Raw genomic sequence first — 10294 nt, 5'->3', positions numbered from 1 at the left:
CAACTCAATCGAGCGGATTCACTGCAACTCATTTAAATAATGGCGGTTACTTATACTTATCCAAATAGTCGGAATGAAATCTCCAAATTCGGCAGTCCAGCAATGCCCTTGTGAGGTCGAGTGGTGCAAAACAAAAAATTAGGTCATTGCCCTTGGATTACCTCCAGAATGTAATTAGACACTACGCCCTTCGACATTGAAAATATAACCTGACACCACAGAAATGGGTTCATTGTTCTTGAATAACCGAGAAAATGGAATTGGACACTACATAACAATGACGTCATTGACCTTGGATGTTCTTGAGATTATACCCACATAGCATTCGATATCTAAAGTATATACATTTTAAATCCATAATGTACAGGGAATATCCTGTACATCTTATGTATATACTATGTATATTCATTATAGACATATGTATTTTATGTCCAGTATGGATATTCTATAAATATACATTTTGGATGTGCTATGTATATACATGGGATTATGTGTTGCAAATATGTATTAGTGCGAGGTGTAAAGATTGGATGGGAATTATTATAAGGACAAGAATGACAGGTATGTTAGCAACCTATTTGTTATGAACTCGCGCTATTATAGTGTTGAACAAGAACACGATCAAAATGACTCAAGACTACAGTGTTAAATAAAACAAATTATTTTCCATTGTATACTAGGAGACTTAATAAACAAAAAGCTCCACTCCGTGAAAAGAATTTATTTATGTAGGTATAGATGCTAGTAAACTTCCCGAATGTTAGAGGAATCTCTATAGAACATCCATTCTGAATGTATACAATATACATAGAATATCCTACTGAACATCTTTGCATATCACAGGAATATTCATGGTATATCCAGTTGTCAGTATACCAATATACATAGCATGTCTGATGTATATACATCAAGACATCCAAACCGTATATACTATGTATTATGTGAAGTCTGCCAAACTTATATCCCATGCACATACATCGGACATTTGCGACATACTTTTCCACATTCTATGGATATACAGTATCCCACGTGGAATGTACATGGTATATGCAGTGTATATAGGTCTGCTATGTGGGTATTTTGACACCAGAATTGCCATTGACCTTAGGTGACATTGAAAATGCAATTGGATACCGCAGTTGAGGTCACTGACCTTGGATGACCTCGAACGTCTAATTTAACACCACATCAATTGACCATGTAAGACCTTGTAATTTGACAAATCAACTACAGCGTGCACTTTGATTTTTATTATTCATTGAATCCTGTTTTTAACTAAAAATTGTTGATTATTGAAACGTATTTACAAGTAAAAAGTCATCAGTCATCAAAGGGAAATGCCTCATCATCGCTCAGATCTCCTGTTGCAGTCGAGCTATAAAAAATATTTAGTTAAAATCATTAAAAATAAAACGCTGACAATCATGTTTATAATAAGCATGTACGCAGTACATATACTTGGCTGCTATTTTTGCAGTGTTCTTGGCAGTTAGAACTCTGTAGGGTGCAGGGAAGGCTGTTTCGTAAGCATGAGCACCTCATGGTCTCACAAGTTGACTTGCAGCCGCATTTTCCTACGATTGAGAACGCTTTCCCTTTTGATGGGATACAAGTTACGCAAGAAGAGGCGGACGGGCGAATCATCCTCCATGCGAAACATATGGTGGAGCATGGAGCCCAGAACATCCTCGTCCACTCTTGAGATACTGACGTTCTGATGGTCATATATATTTTGTTTTTTTTTAAGTACTCGGACTGAAAGAAGGATATCTGTCAGGTGTTGGGCCCTAGCGTCGATATATAGCGACCCATTTGATTGCATTAGAAGAAGAAGAAGAAGAAAATTCACAAGCCCTATGGGGCTTTCATTGTTACACAGGTTGTGGCACAACGCCCTGCTTCAATTCTATTGGAAACAAGAAGGCGTTTATGACTTGGATGAAACGCCCGGACGTGACACCAGCTTTACTTGAACTCTCCAATTCACAAAGAGGAATAACAGAAAAAAACAATTAAAACTTTAGAAGAATTTACTACCGTTCTCTATGACCCCGAAGCACAGGAGAAATCCACTACTAATGTGGGAAAATATTTATTTTGTACTAAAAATAAATTACTGCAGTTCCTGTCCCCAATCAAGCAGGTCATGTGTTGTGGGGGCACTGCTTCTATCCTACTGAATGCCCTCCACATCCGTCAACTTGGGGATGGACACGAGGCAAAGTGGGCTGGGAACCCAACTGGACCAAATAGGTGTAAATATGAAAGGAGCTCACAATCCTAGGGAAATGCGGCTGCAAGTGAACTTGTGAGACCATAAGGTGTTCGTGCTTGCGAAACAGCCTTCCCTGCACCCTACAGTGTTCTAACTGTCAAGAACACTGCAAAAATCGGAGCCGAGTATATATGTAACTACAATTGTACATGCTTATTTTATAAATATGACTGTCAGAGTTTTATTTTTAATGATCTTAACTAAATATTTTTTTATATCTCGAGTTCTCGACTGCAACAGGAGATCTGAGCGATGATGAGGCATTCCCATTTGATGACTTATGACTTTTTACTTGTAAATACGTTTCAATAATCAACAATTTTTAGTTAAAACCGAATTCAATGAATAAGTTTCATCTTTGCACTTAGTTTACACCGACCTTTTTATTCAAAATACTTATTCAAAATTCATAAAAAAATAACTATTTGTATATTAAGAGCGCAATAGTTATTTATGTATCAAGGGCATTAAGGCGATATTTATGCCGAGGGCGACAGAGACCGAGGGCCTCTGGCCCGAGGGATTGTAAGTCGTCCGAGGGTTAAATATCCAGTAATGCCTGAGGTGCATACAACATTTTATTTTTCATCGTTCCAAATAATGCATTTCCAATATACAAATGTAATGATTATTGTTAGTGCTTCATACGAATCAAGTAGCATCTTTTTTTATTACATAACTCCGTCAATATATTTGACAGGCAGTTTGAGGGCATAATGAGAGGGCATAATGGATTGTCATCTCATTATTCCCTCTCATTATGCCCTCGGGCGTCATAGACTGCTTTATATATCTCATATGACAGATATAATTGACATATAATAGGCAAATGAAAAATAAAATGATATATTGCGTCGATTGAAAGAGACATTTGCCGCGCCACATAAAAGATGTCATTTACTCGTTGTCATTGGATACTCTAAGCAATGCATATTTGTATTATAGTTTATAATTGGGAGAGCGAGGGTTTTTTTTTATTTTGTCGCTTATAAGCGACAAATTGACATTCCTCGAAAAATATGACGTTTGCGTTGTCAAATAGGAGCGCAAATGCCTACTTTGGATATCGATTGTAGGAAAAGTGGGTCTTTTTTGGTAATCTTCGCCCAGAAGAACCTCAAAAACGCCACCTTAACCACGAAAATCGGTCAAACTTTCCAAGAAACTTTCGAATCCTGTCGGACGTTAGAGATATCCTCGGAGATATCATACAATCATGCTTCCCACACAGAAATTAGCTGCGGATATTGGGCCGTATGAATAAAAGTAAGCAAATGCTTATACTTGCAAAATTTAAAGTAAATACTCGTAAGTGCTCCTTCGCACTGGGCGACTTAGGAACCCTTCTAAGCAAAAGGAAAGGACGCAGTACAGCGCTGCTAAACCATGCTAAACAGACCAGTATAAAGGGGCAGTTACGAGTAGGTATTTACTTTGAATTTTGCAAGTATAAGCATTTGCTTACTTTTATTCATACGGCCACGTAGTTTAGAGTAGGTCTGCTGCAAAATCTGTTCCACTTACTAATCGCAGTATTAAGATGGGCCATACGACAATGTACAGGCGTTGAGTTATTTAAAATGGGCCATAGGGAAATTAAATTGCGCCACAGTGGGCACAGTAGCTGAGTGGTATGCGAGCTATTCAATGTCGAGTATCGGGTATTGTTTGATTGCCGGTGGAAAACAATTCGAGCACAGATTGTAATTTTATACATTTATATATCTCATTTGAATAAATTTATTGATTTAGATACAATTTCTACAGTACTGTGGCAGAGATGATTCGCGAGGAAGCTATGACTGAAAGAATTGATGCAATGTAAATTTTCCCTATGGCCCATTTTAAATAACTCAACGCCTTTACATTATCGTATGGCCCGTCTTAAAAAAAACACAGTGTATATGGCAGCATTAACGATCCACTTAAGACTATCTTTGAAAAAGATTTTTCCTATTCATCCACGTCAACAACCTTTCATATTCGTTATAATAGGATTTTCCATTTGAATTTTGCAGGTACCAACTTTTTCTGCTTCAGCAACAAGCCACTGAATGGACTTCTTCAACGAAGGCGGTGATTTTAATAAGCAGGTAGTAGGGACGTTTTCAAATGACTGTAGTGACGTAATAAAATTGGTGAACAAAAAACATGTTATTCAATCAAATTCGGCAGTAAACAAACCACTCAAGAAAATTTCCTTTGATAACGATACTGTTTCGCCACACCTGAACGAGGCGCCATCCCGCCATCTGATAATTCAAATTAATTACCTACTTTTAGGGGGGGTAAGTAGGTATAAATATGTGCGTCAAGTGAGTAGGTAGCAAGTTATATTTTTACCATGTATATCAAAACACTATTGGCTACTCTCTTTTTAGTTCATGTTGTGATGTTGTCAATGCATGTGAGTATACACTTCCTTTTCAGAAATTTCTAAACGTTTCATTTCAGCACTGAACTGTTACGTATGCGACAGCTCAGAGGGCGACACTAATTGCCGAAGTGGATCGGGAGTTCGTAACGTTACATGTACAAACCCACCTTCGAATCACGTGAGGGTGTGCCTTGCATTTGCAGAAACTGGTAAATGAAAAGTTAATAACTGCTTTTTCTATTATTTACTTCTTCCGTAGTGAGCGGGGTGACAAAATATATCAGAAAGTGCGACGCTGAACTGATAAGTTCAGCTTGCGATGAAATGAGAAACCGTGGTCGAGACATTGGCAACTGTTATTCTTGTTACACTGATTATTGTAACGGAAATCCTCTTTAAAAAATGTCGAAGGATATTAATTGAACTGTGTGCATATTTCAATAAATTGTAACATCAGAGACTTAAATATAATTTATAGGAAATGAGTGAAGCAAAGCTGACTTGGTTTCCGTATCCTGTTTTCCGTTCATTTCCCTTTCCAATTTCCGATATCAGTTCTTGTTGCCTTTTCTGCATGTTTCCATCCCTGAGTTCCATCTCGTGTCCTTCCGTCAAGCCTCCCCCATTTCTCTTTTCACTTCACTTATTGCTCCACGTTTCGGTTTTGTGTTGGTCTCCAATATTAATTGTTTTTCGATTCTGAATTTTTGAATATCCTCTCGTTTGTATCCCCCTATTCTTATTTCCGCTTTTGCTTAGTTTCCCGATCCGCTCAAAGCTTAAAATCTGACTACCGTCCCCGTTCATTTTATTCCTGTCCCGATCTCCCGTGTCTGTTTGGAAATTTTGAAAAACTTCAGAAACGGAAATGGGCAAAGGATTCGTTCGTTCCCTTGATGGTGATGTTTTTGGAAAATTGGTCAACATACAGATCAACCTAAAATGCCAAGATACCGCGCCACCAAAAGAGTATCCCTTCCTCTAAGGGTGACCTGGCCCGTGTGGTTAGGCACCCATCGGGCGCGTCCCCGGGTGGCGGATAGGGGAAAGCCCATACAGACACTTGAATGATCGTACGTGACTCGTGCATCGGTGTGGGTAGTGACGATTATAAGTGGCTCGTCGGGGCTAAAACCCAGACTGGTAGCGACGAAGGTCGTCGCCGCGGACCAACCTCCCAAGTCCAGGTGTTAGCGACCGTGCCGAGGACTGCGTGGCACTGGGGCGCAGTGTCGATAACGGTGCCCCTCGGATACCGGGCGACCTCCGAGTGGTGGCTCTTTTCCTTTGGGAAGGGGCTGGCAGCCAAGCCCTGGGCAAGCGGCTCTGCCCAGGTGAGACCGCATTCCGCACTACTCGTGGGAATTGTATGGAACTTTCAGACAGAACCTTCCTGGGCTCCTCGTCAGAGGAGACCAACAAGCCGGGCCCTCAAAAGGGGTCCGGTAACGGTAATTAATAATTAACTGTAATTTGTATGGTATTTTGGCGGAGCCTGGTGGGTGTACTGTGAACTAAAGCATCGAAATCAGAGTAGCGCCATCTGGTGACCAGCTTCTAAAGTCATGAAGTAATTTCCCAAATTCGATATAAATCATAAATATCGATAAAGAATACACAGTTGTTAAATTAAATTGTATTTAGATACAATCACATTACATTATTTAACACAGAGAACTTAAATTACATATTTACAAATTACATATTATAAAACTCAGAAGTGAGTGGAACTTACGGTTTGTAGATGTTAACACTTTGAAGAAAGATCCTTACATAACGATTTGTCGTACGAAATATTTGGTTTTAATGCTGTTTGGACTACATATTTTTGTTAAAAAATATCTTTAGAACTAAATTTTTTGTTCCAAGAGGTAATAAAACCGTTTCAGCAAATTGTCACACAAGTTTTTGACAACAAATGCACAGAATACGGCCTTCTCAGAATAGAAACAGCAATGTTACAAATTTGTATGGTATTTTGGCGGACCCTGGTGGGTGTACTGTGAACTAAAGCATCAAAATCAGAGCAGCGCCATCTGGTGACCAGCCATGAAGTAATTTCCCCAATTCGATCCAATTCATAAATATCGATAAAGAATACACAGTTGTTAAATTATAGTATATTAAGTATGGAGAACGGTAAGGGATTTTTACCGTTCGAAGACAATTGTTTGGAGGAGGAGCGAAGCGACGACTCCAATTATTGTCTGAGAACGGTAACCCTTAACGTTCGACGTGCTTATAACATTTTTTGCGCGATCGAAATTAAAATTATCCAACCAATATAACTATGCACTAAGAAATGAACGAGCAGAATAAATCGAAATGATCAAAGTGGCATGGTGTACATCACTAGGCAACCAGTTTAAATGTCAAAATTGAAATTAATAATTCCATAAAAATGTGCATGTGTCTGATGTAGTTTACTAGCTTTGCACATCCTTTATGACTTTATGAGCGTCTTGCTATAGGAAACAACAGCACAAATTGTACGATTAATGTACCTAACAATAATTAAAGATTAAATGACTGTAATGTAAGACTGTTGATTTTTTAAAAGGCGTCGGTAAGTATTTTTGCTGTTCTGTTTTTAGATCGGTAAGTAATTTTGGCGTCGTCGTAATCATAGCAACTGGTAAATTCTACGTACTGTCATGGAAACACCCATGGTAAATAGTCAGAAATGACCGATCGCGCAAAAAAGTGTATTTAGATACAATCACATTACATTATTTAACACATCAGAGAACTTAAATTACATGTTTACAAATTACATATAAAACTCAGAAGTGAGTGGAACTTACGCTTTGTAGATGTTAACACTATGCAGAAAGATCCTTACATAACGATTTGTCGTACGAAATATTTGGTTTTAATTGCTGTTTGGACTACATATTTTTGTTAAAAAATATCTTTAAAACTAAATTTTTTGTTCCAAGAGGTAATAAAACCGTTTCAGCAAATTGTCACACAAGTTTTTGACAACAAATGTTACTTAACTTGATCCTGGTGCTTACTTGTTACTTGAGAAGCGAGGGTGGAAGTTGTTGAATTATCTAAAACGTATTTTTTATTCATTATCTAAAAGGAATTACAATATAAGTATCTACGTCTATATAAATATAAAACTGAAGTCTACACCCTGGTCTACACCCTTTTGCGCCTATACCGTTGGTAATTTATAAATTCAATACCTTGCATAAATAGGAGAGAAATAACAGCACATTTCAACCCTCTTCGCGTTTCGAGCACAAAACAATCTGTTTCAAAATATGGGAAACGATGCCTTTTTGATATTTTATCGTTACAATTCGCCACACAACACTTTTTACGGTCACATAACTTGTTCCTATTTTAAATCTTTCAAAAGTCAAAATTGACATGTGTAAAACCATGTGTACGTATAAAATTGACGGTAAAAATATTTCCTGTAACGAGCAAAATTACAGGTTTTGCAAAAAAATATTTGAGTCTGCGATAAATAGTTCTCCGTACAACCACGGGAAACGCTGTAATCAGTGACAATTTAGCGCCATTTATGTTTCTGTTCTGTGAAGGTCTTATTCTGTGACAATAAGTAATTTCAATTAAAACTGAGTAGGTACATTACCTTTTTGAAAATGGACAATGGCTCAAATCTTACACAAAATTAGAACAAATTGAACTGAACTCAATGGGTACAGAAAGGAAAGTGACGTCAAATAAAAAAATGAAGCTAATTCACCACACCATTAACATTGTTTTATATTGCCGACATGGAAATTTAACATTGTTGAACAGTAACCACAGTGATCATGGCGTAACGTTTTTTCTAGCGGTGTCTCTAGATACACCAACGGTACTTGTCGTTTGATCGGTGATACACTATCGGTGCTTGTTTGAACTTTGAAAATGAGACATCCCAAGTTTCATTGGGTGCGTTCACCAGACGAAGCGCTTCGCGAGTACTTCTAAAGGCGGGAATACTCGAGCAAGATTTCTTGCGCGAGTTGCTGTCTGATAGCACTATTAAGGTGTAAATGCCATTGTCTATTTTTGGTTCCATTCCACTAACCCTAAAATCCAGACGCCATATAAATAAAATAAACCGCCTCTGTCTCACTAAATTAGTAAGATAACACGTGATATACATATAGGTCAATATAGAATTGACTTTCTATAGCCCTATTTGTTTTGTCGAAGACGCAGTTTTTAAATAATAAGTGTGTTAGAAACAAGTTAGCCAAAGTTGTGCGAGAAGTTCAATGTGTGTTCCAATTATGGAAAAAGTTGTGTCGAGTTAAAAAAGAAAGCAGTTTGAGAGGTTCCACCATGTATATACTGTATATAACTTACGGCGAAGCACACAAGTTTGAGAGTTGGCAACTACGCAATTCTTAGGAGGGGAAAAGCTACCTCTGCCATCTGGAGAGCACGAATGTTGGTTTCGTTTGGCATCTTGTTTTTAATGGCGATCTTGAAAAAGAATCAATCGTGGTAGTTTGATGTTATTTAATGCAGGTAGTAATCTTTGCTTTTCTTTACATCGTATTTGTGTTTTGTATGCAGCATTTTATATTTTTGTGAGTTTCAATCTTTGTTTTTGAAATTGACTTGATTTAACCTTAATGCAGAATCACATGTTTGATACCGTTATCCTTTATTGTTTGTAATTGTTTACGTTTTTGGTGTAATGCTTGATCATTTGAGCTACGACACCTAATTCCGTGATTATCTTCGACTTTTAACTGTAGGCTCGAAACCCCGAAATTAGGATCGAGTTATCTATCTTGCGGGGGCGAGATTGTGCTAATCAAAACCCTTCGGTTTAGAATCTATGTGCGTTGAATGAGTTACGATTCGCTAATTTCTACATATCTTGTATTTAGTTGAATTTGTCTGCCAGTCTATGCAATTTTCCATCTTGCTCCTAACAAAAGACTTTATTGCGCCAAAGATGAGTCGCATCCTGTACGCTTCACCCTTTCTCAGAATTTGGGTACCTGCTTATCTGCCCCATTGTTCCCAAAATTTGTTTTTACCTTCGAAGATTGCAAAGGAGTCACCAAATGCTTTGCTCATAATTTATTGTAATACGCAGGACAACTGGAAAATTTGTTCATTAGCTACCAAATTTATGGTCGTGAAACTAACACTGAAATTGTGGCAATTATTAATGGAAATTAATTAAATTAAGCAATGAAATTATTTCGTTGGGGTTACAGATTGATTTCTCACAGTAGTTCATTCGTACCATAGGTTTTTGGTAGTAGTTCTACTGTATTGAGGCCATTAGCTCTATATCGGGATATTTATACAGGGTGATTATTTCATTCGTGCGGTTGTTTTTTATCTTTTTACGATAGTGCTGTGGACTGTGATTGTAGATAATCTATACTGTAATTTACAAATGGCGTGTATACGTGGTAGCGGTCGCACAGAAGATCTTCTGACTTCGGAAGGCATGTAAAGCAGGCCTTTTTCTTAAGAACTCGAGGCTGTCTTAAAGTAAATTGAACGGCTTGAACACATTAGAAACTTAATTTTCTAATTACAAATAGAGATCATAATTTATCATTCAGAAGCATTTAATATGCTGGCAATATATTTTGAGTATTTTCAAAATGCGACCATGGCTGCTCCTTCTATTTGCGTTATTCGAA

The 10294-nt window shown here is 37.7% G+C and overlaps 1 long non-coding RNA gene across 2 annotated transcripts; it reads left to right on the top strand.

The window, feature by feature from the left end:
• Window positions 1–4544: 4544 nt before the first annotated feature.
• Window positions 4545–5137, top strand: LOC116162489. 2 transcript variants are annotated; one of them, XR_004143548.1, is made up of 3 exons: window positions 4545–4563; window positions 4730–4861; window positions 4912–5137. It is a non-coding gene; the product is annotated as an uncharacterized LOC116162489 (long non-coding RNA). The 2 variants fall into 2 exon arrangements; XR_004143547.1 differs by lacking the exon at window positions 4545–4563 and adding an exon at window positions 4668–4682.
• Window positions 5138–10294: the final 5157 nt, after the last annotated feature.

Source organism: Photinus pyralis, unplaced genomic scaffold (genome assembly GCF_008802855.1).
Source record: "Photinus pyralis isolate 1611_PpyrPB1 unplaced genomic scaffold, Ppyr1.3 Ppyr1.4_LG10, whole genome shotgun sequence".
NCBI classification, from domain to species: Eukaryota; Metazoa; Arthropoda; class Insecta; order Coleoptera; family Lampyridae; genus Photinus; species Photinus pyralis.
Note: the sequence above shows the minus strand (reverse complement) of the source record. Positions and strands in the feature narration are given on the sequence as shown.